This window comes from Lucilia cuprina, chromosome 4, assembly GCF_022045245.1.
Source record: "Lucilia cuprina isolate Lc7/37 chromosome 4, ASM2204524v1, whole genome shotgun sequence".
Lineage (NCBI taxonomy): Eukaryota > Metazoa > Arthropoda > Insecta > Diptera > Calliphoridae > Lucilia > Lucilia cuprina.
This window is the reverse complement of record NC_060952.1, coordinates 80,180,307-80,193,027: the sequence shown is the minus strand read 5'-3', so window position 1 is coordinate 80,193,027 and position 12,721 is coordinate 80,180,307. Positions and strand designations below refer to the sequence as shown.

Sequence of the window (12,721 nt, the reverse complement as noted above, 5' to 3'; positions counted from 1 at the left end):
TAAAGGAAAAATAAACATGTACATAAATATTTAAAAAATGATTTCTTTTGTTTTATTTAATTGAAATGTAGCTTTCTTTAAAAACGAAAGTCAGCAACAACCGGCGTAAAAAAAAACACTTTTGCTTTTCTTGTTGTGTTTGTGAATAATTAATCTATTATTGGGGGTGTTTAACCCTTATGGGGTAAAAACATACATATTCATTTAATCTAATACGTCATTGTTAAATTTATTTCTTTCAAAAGAAATCACATAATCTTCGAGGTGTTTGTTTATTTATAATTTTTTCAGTTGTTTTTTTATTTAAACAAATTTATTTTAAATCTGATTTTGGTATTTGTTTTAATTAAGTATAATCAGTTAAGAAATATACATATATATATATTAGAAATGCATATATATGTGTGTGTATTAATATGTATTTATTTATTTATTTTATTTGAGAACTGTTTAAGAGTGTGAAAATGCACACATGTTAATTTTTCTACTTTATTTGTTGTAAAATTGTAAAGCAAATAGAAGTACATATGCATATATTTTAGAAGTGTATATATAGGCTTGTTCATGTGTAGATAAATTTTTACAAAAATATTTTTAATTTAAATACAATAACAAATTATTTATTAATCACGACTGACCTATATTATACAAATATATACTAAATACATACATTCATATGTACATGTAAGTACATTAGGTTGGCACCAAAATAAAAATTGCTGATGCTCTCGCCGAAAGTGAATATATATTATTCTAAGACACAATTTTTCGTTCCTCTTTTTGTTCTGACGTTAATATTTATAGGCACCCAAAGGTTTGGAAACTCGATATAAATTTTACAAAATAGTGATCATTTTTTCAAGTTCGAATTTTGCAAACCGTTAGGATCTTGTATCTCTTGTCATAATTATTAACACTTATAATCACACATTTCATCTTCAAGGTCAAAATCGCAAAAACTATAAAAATTTCGATTTTTTACCCTACACCATTTTAGTGGGGAGGATATATTGGGTTTGTGCTGATTTTTATTACGCACAAAAATATTTGTCTTATATGTACCTTAAAGTATACCAATCGGCTCAGAATCATTTACTGAGTCAATTTAGCTATGCCTGTCCGTCTGTCCATCCGTACATGTAAACCTTGTAATCAAAGTACAGGTCGCAATTTTGAAGGTAATTCAATTCTTCTATTGTATACATGGACAAAGCCTATTGAAAATGGTTAAGATTGATCTATTATTTCAGTTACTCCCCAAAATATGTACTCCCGAATAGGGCTAATTATGTTTAATATACTGCAAATTCTATACTAGCCTATAAAAAGTCCCCTTTAAAAATTTAACCTAAATTTCCACAATTTTATTCAACAATCAATGGCTTAAGTATATCTGAAGCAAGGTACAATTCAGCTTAAATGTTTTATTATTAAAACTAAATTACATTTTTCTTTTTGTAACATGTGTAGGGTATTATATTGTCGGCATAGCCGGACTATAATTTCTTACTTGTTTAACTTTCGAATGAATCTCTACACTAGGCGTATACTTAATATTTGTTATACCAATAATTCGGTAACACGTATACGTACAGGTGTCGTTAATAAAAGCAGTGAAATGTCAAAATGAATATAAAATTGTTTTGATTTTATATGTACTTTATAGCAAGATCTACTTTTCCTCTAAAACTAAATCAAAATTTCAAATGGTTTGCTAGATATGAATTATACTCAGGTCGTAAATTTTTGTGTTTATTAAAAAATAGAATTATATAATAATAGGGACTGAGTCAAAAGTTATATGTATACACAGAAAAAACTTAAAATAAGTTTCAAAACTTAAAATAAGTCCAATTAATTCAATTAAAAATTATTGTATCAAACAAATTTTGCACTTTTAACTGTTAAACTGTTTGGGGGAGAACATTAGATACAGTCATGTTAATACTTACATTTTAAAGGAATACTTTACCTTTAACAATGCGTTCAGCATTTACAAAAAATATTACTTTATTGTCACATTTGAAGATATAAAATGTTTCATAAATTTCATTAACTCGATATATACCTAGCATAAGAAATTAAAATAAAATATTATAAAATAAAAACTAAAATAGAAAAGTTGTCAGGAAAATATTTTTAATGAATTGAAAAATCACTTAAATCAATTAAAAATTTAATCAAATTTTAGTTTTAAAACAACAAAATAATTAAGAAAAATAAAAAGTTGTTTAAATAAAAATTAAAGAAAGAGAATTTGTTTGTTAATTGAAAATGAACTACCGATAATATTTTCTGTGTATAAGTTTAAAAAAAAATTGGAAAAAGGACGTTTTTTATTTCTAAGTTATCTTAAACAAGTTCTACGAAGGTTTATAAAGAATTTGTACTTTTTGAAAAGCTTTTTTTATATGACATATTTAATGTAAAAAAAAGATTCAAAATTTTGTATATTGATTTGACCAGATCCATACAAAAAATTTCTTTTTATACCCTACACCACTATGATCCTCACTTCTCGTTTCAGGCTTGTTACTATCTGTTTTTATTCTTTTTATATTTCAGTTCTTAAATACTACCCACTACTGTATCTATCGCTCCTATCTCCTTTCCGTATCTTGTTTTCTTCCCTTTCCTACAAGGGGACCTCATTTAGACCCAAGTAAAGTTATACTTGCCTAAGTATTCAGTCTGCTGAACCTAACCTAACCCTATACCACTATAGTGGGGAGGGTATTATACGTTTCTGCTGATGTTTGTAACACACAAAACTATTGGTCCAATACCCGGTAAAGTATACCGATCGATTCAGAATAATTTTTTGAGTCGATTAAGACATGTCCGCCCATCTCTCCGGCTGGCGGCCTGTCAATGTAAATCTTGTGCGCAAGGTACAGGTCTCAATTTTGAAGATAATTTTATAAAATTTGGACTGAACATGTTTTTGGCCTATTGAAAATGGTTGAAACCGGTCCATTATTTCACCTTGCCCCATACAACCGTACTTCCCGATTTGGACTTTTTATGCCCTCATTACGTCAAAATCTCTCTAAAAATTGACACAAATAAGTTTTATATAATTTAAATGACATCGTAATGATCGGCCCCTTTTTGGACCCTAGCCCCCCTACAAAGCCGCCTTCAAAAAATATCTTGAAGGTGTAAAATTGACTTTTAACCATTTGTATCGCAATGAAACTGAAGAAAACTAATTGTTATTTAAAACTATATCCTTTTCCCAAATTTACCGAGGACCGACCATTGTTTGACCTATACTCCTATTTAGAAAATTTTCGGTTTTTATTAATAAATTGCTTAAATACTTTGGAATTAAGGTAAAATTCAACATATTTTCTTTATGAAAAATACAAATTTTAAATTCATAGTGTAGGGTATTATATGGTCGGCCATAACCGACTATACTTTAGTATTTGTTTTTATATAAAATTAAAATTCTCACATCGCAAAGTCGATATCAAAATATAGTAAACCATATATGTTTTATAGAAACTGAAATCTGTCGGGCAAATTTAATGGGGATCGGTCAAATAATTACCATACCACCCATATAAGGTCCCCTTTAACAAATTACTGACGATCATAACTTACTTCAAAGTACCATTATATCAAGGAATAAACAAATTTAATATGTACTTAAATCGTTTTAAAATTTTATAAAAATGGGTCTATAACTGAATCTTTAACTAGGTTTCACAAATTTTAATTATTCATCGTAGGGTTTGTTTTAATATTTGTTCATACAAACTTCTGATGACAAACGTTCAGTGACCACAAAAAATATATAAACATTAAAAAGCAAAAACGTATACTACACATACATACATATATTCGTATGTATTTTGTATGTCCGGATTACGCATTAATTTGCACAGTTTGTGTTTTATTCTTTTGTACAAAGAAAACAATTTTTTTAATATGTTGTTTTTTTATTATTTGCAAAAGATTTTTTTAACCAGTAATATTTTATTTTATTTAATTGATTTTCTCTTTACTTTTGGTAAATTTGTGTTTTCTCATTTGAGTCCAATATAAACATTTTTAAAACACTTTATCCCAATCAATCGTTTGTAATACAAGCAATAACATAAGATTTATGAGAACGTAATTAAAATTGTTTTAACGATTAATGATCGCGATAATCATGATCGAGAAAAAAATATGTATGTATATTGTTTAATTTAACCGGAAATTTGTTTTTTTTATTTAGCTTGTATTGGCTTTATTAAAAGAAAAATAAATTTATTGTTTACACTAAAACATGGTCTTATCTTTATGTTCAGAAATATATATATATATATTTTTTTTGCACTTTCGGCTTGTATTAATTAAACGAATTTATTTCATATGGCAATTTTTAGTTTTATGCACTTTTGTTTACTTTTGTAAATTTTAACAATTTATTTAACAAATGGTAAATATAGCAAATATATTGCAATCAATAAATATATATATTTATTTAATTATTTGATGTTTTTAACTGCAAACGAATTTTATGACTTAATTGACTTTTATTTTCGCTGATGTTTCAAAATAGACAACGATTTTTTGCTGCATTTTTTTCCAATTTATTTTATAGTCATTGTACAGTGATTGTATAAATAAAATGTATGTATTTCTTAAATAGAATTTATTTTGGCGCATTTGCATACCAGACACAGCTTAATAATTACTATATACGTTTGGAAAAACAAACAACACTATTGCATCTCGTATCGAACGAATTCGAAAATGTGTCGACAAACTAAATTGCGTTAAAATACTTCCGTAACGGCGCGCTTGAAATACTCGTACTAAACACTCTGCGTGTGTCACACCCTTTCATTGTTTCTTCTTTCAAAATAATCATGTTAATCTGGCTGGAAAATTGTACGAAAACGAAATAAATGGAAGAAACTAAAGCGAACCAAAGAACCAACAACAAAATTAAAAAAAAACACGACAAATAAACTAAACAAAAATCCGTTATAATTTTCCACGCAAATATAAACAACTTGTCCCACTGAATGAATGCAACGAAATAACTTTAAACAGCTGAGTCCAATGCAGTAATATGCACACAATAGACTCAGTCTGTGCTTTAAAACACCACACAAATTTTCACACACATATGTAAGCATACGGTGGGGAATATAATATGCAAATGCATTTAATAAAGAATTAAGACACAGTGGTTCGAGGTGAAAAATTTTCATTAAATTTAATGTAATCAAAGAGTTTGCTTCGGTGAAAATTTTTCATGTTTTTTTTTACACCAGCAAAAGTCACTATTTTAACAAAGCGAAGTTATTGGAGACAAGTACTTACCACAATCGCTTATAAGTAATTAGTGAAATCAGTGAATACAAATCGTATGTGTAAACATATTCAGCTTCTTTATCTTCAATGAAAAGCTGACACATTATTAATAAGACGTGTAATCCATTTTAACCCATTTTTTAACGCAGTGAAGTCATTGAAGTACTTGTGTTACCACAATCGCTTACAAGTAATTAACAAAAGCAGTAAATATAAATCATGTGTAAAAACGTATTCAGGTTCTATATATGCAAGGAGAAGGTGATTAATAAGTTACAAAGTAGTTATATTACACATTATTAATAAGACGTATAATAAGCACTTTTTTTAGTATTCATTAAAATGTATGTTAATAGGCAAGTAATTACAATTACAAATAATTACCAATTATTTAAAAAGCTTTTGTTCCAAGTTTCAGTTGCTGGTCTTAAAGTAGTATATTTAGATCCTCCTTCTTTTTCTTATAAAATAAAACAATATGAACTTTTAGATCAATCAAAAACAGTACTTTCTATATATAACTAATGATTGATTATCCTTCCTAACAAAAAGTCCCAATAAAAACGTTCATTTCATTTAAGTCTTTATAATACCCTACACCACTTTAGTGGGTAGGGTATTGGGATTGTGCTGATGTTTGTAACCCATAATAATATTGGTCCTATACCCACCAAGTATACCAATCGGTTTAGAATAATTTTCTGAGTCGATTTAGCTATGTCCGCCCGTCCGACCTTGTAATCAAACTACAGGCCGCAATTTTGAAGATAATTGTATGGAATTTGGTACATGATTGTCCCAGGGACAAAATCTATTGAAAATGTTTAAGATCAGTCTATTATTTCACCTAGCCCCCATACAACTGTACCCCCGAATAGGGCTTGTAATCAAACTACAGGTCACAATTTTGAAGATAATTCAATGAAATTTGGCACATGATCTTTTATGGTACTGTAGACGAAGCCTATTGAAAATGGTTAACATCGGTTCATTATTTCACCTAGCCCCCATACAACTGAACCCCCGAATAGAGCTTGATAACTTTGTAATCAAACTACAGGTCGCAATTTTGGAGATAATTCAATGAAATTTGGCACGTGATCTTTTATGGTACTGTAAACGAAGCCTATTGAAAATGGTTAACATCGTCCATTATTTCATCTAGGTCCCATAGAACTGAACCCGCCAAATAGGGCTTTTAAGTTCATAATTATGTTTAATATACTCGTATCTCGACAAAAAACTGCAAAACTAAGTTCTGTACTAGTCTTGATGACTCCGATGAACTTTATAATTAAAAGCCTCAATAGACCCTAGTCCCTCTAAAAGGCCCCCATCAAGTTTTATTAAACAGTAAATGGCTTTAGTATATCTGAGGCAAGGTACAATTCAACTTAAATGCTATATTATGAAAACTAAATCACATTTTATTCGAACACTGGTATAGGATATTATATAGTCGGCCTCGCCCAACTATAATTTCTTACTTGTTTTTATACGATGTTGTCATTAGACACTATAAACGCTTACAAGTAGTTAAGGAATTTAGCCATGTTATATGCGTTTTACTTTAAAATTTGGGAAGTTCTTAAAATTCAGCATAAATCTAAAATATATGTTGATTTTCTTAAAAAATCTCTAATTTTATGTCAGTTTATATTCCACAACTAGCAATGCACTGTGCAAGATTGTCATCACTTTGAACTAAACACACAATTGTTTATAAACACTTACAGACTAACATACATTCAAGTATTTAAATGTATAATAAACTAAACAAATATTTGTACGTTTGTATATTTATGGGATCCTACATATCTATTAAACGAACCATATGTTTTATATCCGTACGTGTGTATATCCGTCAGTGTCTATCTGTCTGCTTGGTTTATATGTCCTCCAGTCGATTCTATAGCTAGTTTTAGTATTTAGTTGTCTGTATGGCCAAACATGATAATCACTCACTTCCATCGATAACCATAGAGTCAGTTTACAATATACAATACATAATAATGTTCATTGTTGTTGTTGTTGTTTTTGTTATTATTATTCCTCTAATATCATTTGGCTTCATGCCTTATTTTCACTTCTATTCAATTCTCACAATTTTCTGTTTTTTTTTTCTATTTTCTTGGAAATTTAGTTTTTCTTTAAGGGCTATTTAAGTGTTATATTGGATATTTTATACATGTGTGTATATAGTTTCTTTAGTTTTGGAATATTATGCATATATTCCATAGTAATTTTTATAATATTTTTTGTTTTTGTTGCGGTGGTTTTTTGTTAATATATATTTTTTCTTTAATAATAAACTTTTCATATGCATGCCTTGACATAAGTCATAGATTTATAAATAACCTCGAAAATTGATAATTAATTTTTTATTTATGTGTGGATATGTGTGTTTTATTTTGTGAGTGGTTGCTCGTTCGCCTTATTGTTTGGCGTTAAGATGTGGGTGAAGAAATTGCATCATCTACGTTCTCCAGTGCAATAAATGCATCATCGATTATATTGATGAGATTTTTTTTTTAGAAAATCATACAGATAGAAAAAATTTTCCAAATTTAAATTTTCAAAATATTTTTTTAAGTACGACACCTACCAAATTATAAATATATTCCATTTCTATATCAAATTCTTATTCGATTTAGTTATGACCGTCTTTCTATGTAAATTGTCAAGATTAAATAAATTTTCCCAAATGTTCGTTTCCTAAGTTGTTTAGAATTAAAAATAAGCAAAAAATTTATGAAAAGTTTATTGTATTGAAAGGAGATGTTTTTTCTCAATATAATACACTAAGAACACCATCGAACATGACAGCTACTCCTTTTACAGGTACAGGATAAATATTACATTAATAAATAAGAATTTTCTAAGTGTAGAAAATATTTTGTAAAACATAAAAAAATTTGCGCGAATATCTTGCAACATATTAATAGTTATTATCGCCTATAAACATATTATTTTTGCAATAATATTTATGTACTTAATATCTTCATTGACAGGCATTTATGCATATTAAAAATCGATTTTAACTAACATACATACGTCACTAGAATTCTATTCATACATGTATATACATAAAAACGCTTTTTTTGTTTAGTACTTTTTTTTTGATTTTTAAGAGAATATAATAGTAGACATTGAAGCATCAATGAAATAGTGATTACCAATAACTGAATACTATGAAAATAGAAGAACATAACGAAAATTTCTAGATATGCAGCACATTTATAATAAACTTTTTACAGATTGAATCAAAAATCTGAATACATTAACAGATAAAAGTATTCGAATGATAAAAATTATCAATAAATAATGTACTTGGAATTTGGGAACATATAAAAAAAAACATAGCAATCTTGAACAAACTATCTAAATATAGTACCTAACTTTAGAAGTTTTATAGATTTTAAGGTACAGATTTCCGTTCAGGAACTAGTAGTCTAGGGTGTGCATTAATATTTAATACTTTATTACTAACTGTACAATTTACACATGTCTGTGAAAAGTATATGTAATTAACACAATGATACACAATTTGCATGTGTGTTGATAACATACGACAACAATAAATAGCAAATATTTTTATATGAATATATGATGTAACAAATAATTAAAAAGAAACATAACATTTTCTTAGTTTTCTATGAGTTAAAAGAGATATATTGAAAAGATTATCTGAAATGATTGGAAATTGCACTGCAGGGGAGAAAGGGGAAGATGAAAATTATATAAAATTTCTATTGATTTACATTGAATTTAATAGCTTGTTATGAAAACTGATGAAAATCAAGGAAATGTGCATGAGACATGTCTGAAAGTGAAGATTATATTGATGAACAAATATTATAATAAGAATTTTTTTTAAATTTACAGATACATATAAATTTATTCGATAAATATAAATTTATTTCCAGAAAAGAAGATCCGCGGAATGAAATACATATAATTCCTAGTTTGCATGAACAAAATCACTCCCAAAATCGTGGTAATAATCTTTATATCGAAAAAATTTTTTTTGTGTCATTACTTACAACAAACGATTACATGTAATTATAAAAAGTAGTAATTGTAAATCACAAGAATAGACGTATAAAGCATCTGTACCTTCACTAGCAAAATGACTAATGAAATAGAAAGTATTTATATAACACGTTAATAGCAACACCTTATTAGACTACTACTATGTACTCCAAACCATATGTAGTAGTCATTGAAAAGTATGTTGTCAGGTAATAATTACAATTGAAAGTTATTATATTTAAGCTTAAGTAATTATTTAATAATTAACTTTTTGATTGAAATTAAACATGTTAAAAAAATACAAAATTATATTCGGGCGAAGCAGAACCCATAACAGTTAACAAACTTGATTAAGTTTTTATAACACTGAATTTAAGTACATAGAATTATACCCTGCCTTATATATTTAAACTATATTTTAAAGGGGGCTATGGTCAAATGGGGAATTATATAGAATAACATGTTCCAAGTTCCATTGAATCACCTCTTCGGGGGTTCAGTTGTGCTGATGATACTATATATATTTCATTGTAAATTTTCAACCTATAGTTTGATTATAATGTTTAGAATGTGATTAAGTTTATATAACACTGCATTTAAGTGGAATTGTATCCTGCCTCAGATATTTAAACTATAGTTTAAAGGGGGCTAGGGTCAAATGGATAATTATATAGAAGAACATGTTACAAGTTTCTTTGAATTACCTCTTCGGGGGTTCAGTTGTGCTGATGATACTATATATATTTCATTGTAAATTTTAAACCTGTAGTTTGTTTAGAATATTTACATGGGCGGACGGATGGACATAGTTAAATTAATAAAATTGTACATTACAAATATCAGCACAAACCCAATAAACCCAACTAGTTGTACAATGGTGATAAGCAAATTATTTAAACATCCGAGGTAACAAACCAATTGGACCTAATATAATATTTCTAGATATGTAGTAGTTTTATTGAGATTCAACTTTACTTTGTGTGATATACACAACGCATGGAAATAATAGTTTGTTGGTTACAAAATTATGACTTATAGTTTGATTACACAGTTTAATCAAACATAGTTAATTTATAATGAAAAGACTCTTGTTGGTATTGAAAACTAACTTTATGTGCAAGTACATGTCCTTACCTATTCTTTTTTTTTTTTTTGCTGGATTATACTAAAATTCCCTAAATAAATATATTTAAAATTAAAAGTCAATGCTTTTCAAACATATAACTTAATTTTCTTTAAAATATTCAATATATACTTTTAGGCGCACATAAAAAATATTTGAAGATCACAATCGCTGCAATGTTTCATAAGGAAACTTATATTTATTTAAACAGGTACATAGTTCCAAAAATCTAATTTTACAAAAGCATAGTGAATTATACCAGAACATACAATATATCAATTCACTTTTAAATTGATAGTAATTAATTACAAACACTCCTTTTATATGTTTTATATTGCAATTATTATAAAAAAAAACATAATAAATTTAGTTTTTAACTTGTTTTTCTATTTAATTACACTTTTAGCGCTGGCTTTTATTTATGGAACAATATTTAATATTTTTGGCAACAAGTGTTTTTTTTCTGTTTTCATGTTTTGTAAAGTTTTCCCTAGTTGTTACAAACGAAAGTAGCATGTTTATAGTTGTAAACTTGTTGTTATTTTTTGTTGTTTAGTTATTTTTCACTTTTCATAGTAGTTACAAATTATTTAATCTATACAAGTGCTGTTTACAATTTCAATAACAAATAGCAGTAATACTGATTTATTCGTATTTAAATTTTCTTTTATTATATATTTCGTATATATTTCGTATATATTTCGTATTTTTTCCAAGACTATTTTTCCACTATTATTTTTAAAAGGATCACTTTCTACATACTTATTTTATAGCCAACATCAGAAAGGAGGGCTATATATTTAATTTATTATTCTGTTTGTAACACATCGAAATATTGCTCATAGACAAACAAAAATATTCGCCAATTCTGCATCCTTATAAAATTCGATCGTGACATGTCCACCCAATTCTCCCTCTATTACGATAGAATGGTTTATTAAACAGCAAATTTGGCACAATTAAATTTTATGAAGGATAAAAGAGAAATCATTCGCTATAGGGACACATCTGCCAAACCCGAAAACATAGGTAAACGAGTAATTGATTTTATTACATTGTGATTGAAAACATATATTTGTTGGTTATTTAATGTCAACAATAGTGAAAAATAAGAGATACAATTTTTTTCGATATGTAATAACCGCCTTATACATAAACATTTATGAAAGACTTAAAGTACAAATTTTGTATAAAAATTTAATATATAAACTTTTGATAAAAGTTAATGGAAAAGATCCTAAGTGTGTAAATTATGTTCTATGATTTTTTACAGCCCTTATAGAAGGTTAGATTTTAAAAGAGATTTAACGTTGAATCCAAATCTGGCCTCAGACTTTCATCATCACCTGAGATTAAAAAAATGACTAATATTTTTTTAACATTTTGAGCCAATCCAAGGAATTTTTTTTACAAATTTCTAAATCCTATTTTACTGGGAACGTATGTCATATCAGACATTGAGAATGGACATTTTACAAAAAATACTTTGTCTTTTCAAAATTTAGAACACATTATCTCGAATTTCAAATGTGATGAAGAAAGATTTGGATTAAACGCAGGTCAATTCTTTAGAAAAATCTCTTTAGGTTCTGGACTAAAAAAAAAAGAAAAAATACATCAAGGCCACTATTGAACCTGTTGTGCTCTCATTATTCTTTGAAGAACGATTTTTGTTGATTAAAAAAAATGTTCACTCAATGCATTGTCTGAAGAAAGATTTGGATTAAATGCAGATAAATTCTTTAGAAAAATCTCTTTAGGTTCTGGATTAGAAAAATAGAAGAAATACATCAAGGGGACTATTGAACCTGTTGTGCGTTCCTTTTGTTTGAAGAGCGATTTTTTCAGCATTTGCCTAAACCCACATTACAAGAATCATAAAATTTTGGCTAATTTATCATCCGATTTTACATGTACATATAAATCATGTTTGCACATACATAAATAGTGGATATATAAGATTCTTCATAGCCGAATATAATATTCTTACTTGTTAAGTAATGCTTTACATCCCTAAATAAGGTACCTTTACATTTCTGTGGGTCTGTTTCATGCTTTTGAATAATTTAAAAGTTATACATGCAATAGAATGAAAAAAAACTAAATTGTGGATAAACTTTGCAACAAGTGCCGCAATCATGTGTTATTAGCGTGTTTTTGCTGGTAATTTCCTGACAGTATTGAGTGTTTTTGAATTTATGGGGTTTATTGGTATTTTTTTAATTTTCTTTTTCAAAACATAGATTTTCT

At 27.5% G+C, this 12,721-nt stretch overlaps 1 protein-coding gene across 4 annotated transcripts in view; it reads right to left on the bottom strand.

The window, feature by feature from the left end:
- The window catches only part of LOC111690868 (mucin-5AC), a 57,798-nt gene extending 52,763 nt beyond the window's left edge, over positions 1–5,035 (bottom strand). For all 4 annotated transcript variants that reach the window (XM_046948653.1, XM_046948654.1, XM_046948655.1 and 1 more), the window contains exon 1: positions 4,671–5,035. The gene's annotated coding sequence lies outside the window, so the exon portion shown is untranslated. The remainder of the gene's footprint in view (positions 1–4,670) is intronic.
- Positions 5,036–12,721: the final 7,686 nt, after the last annotated feature.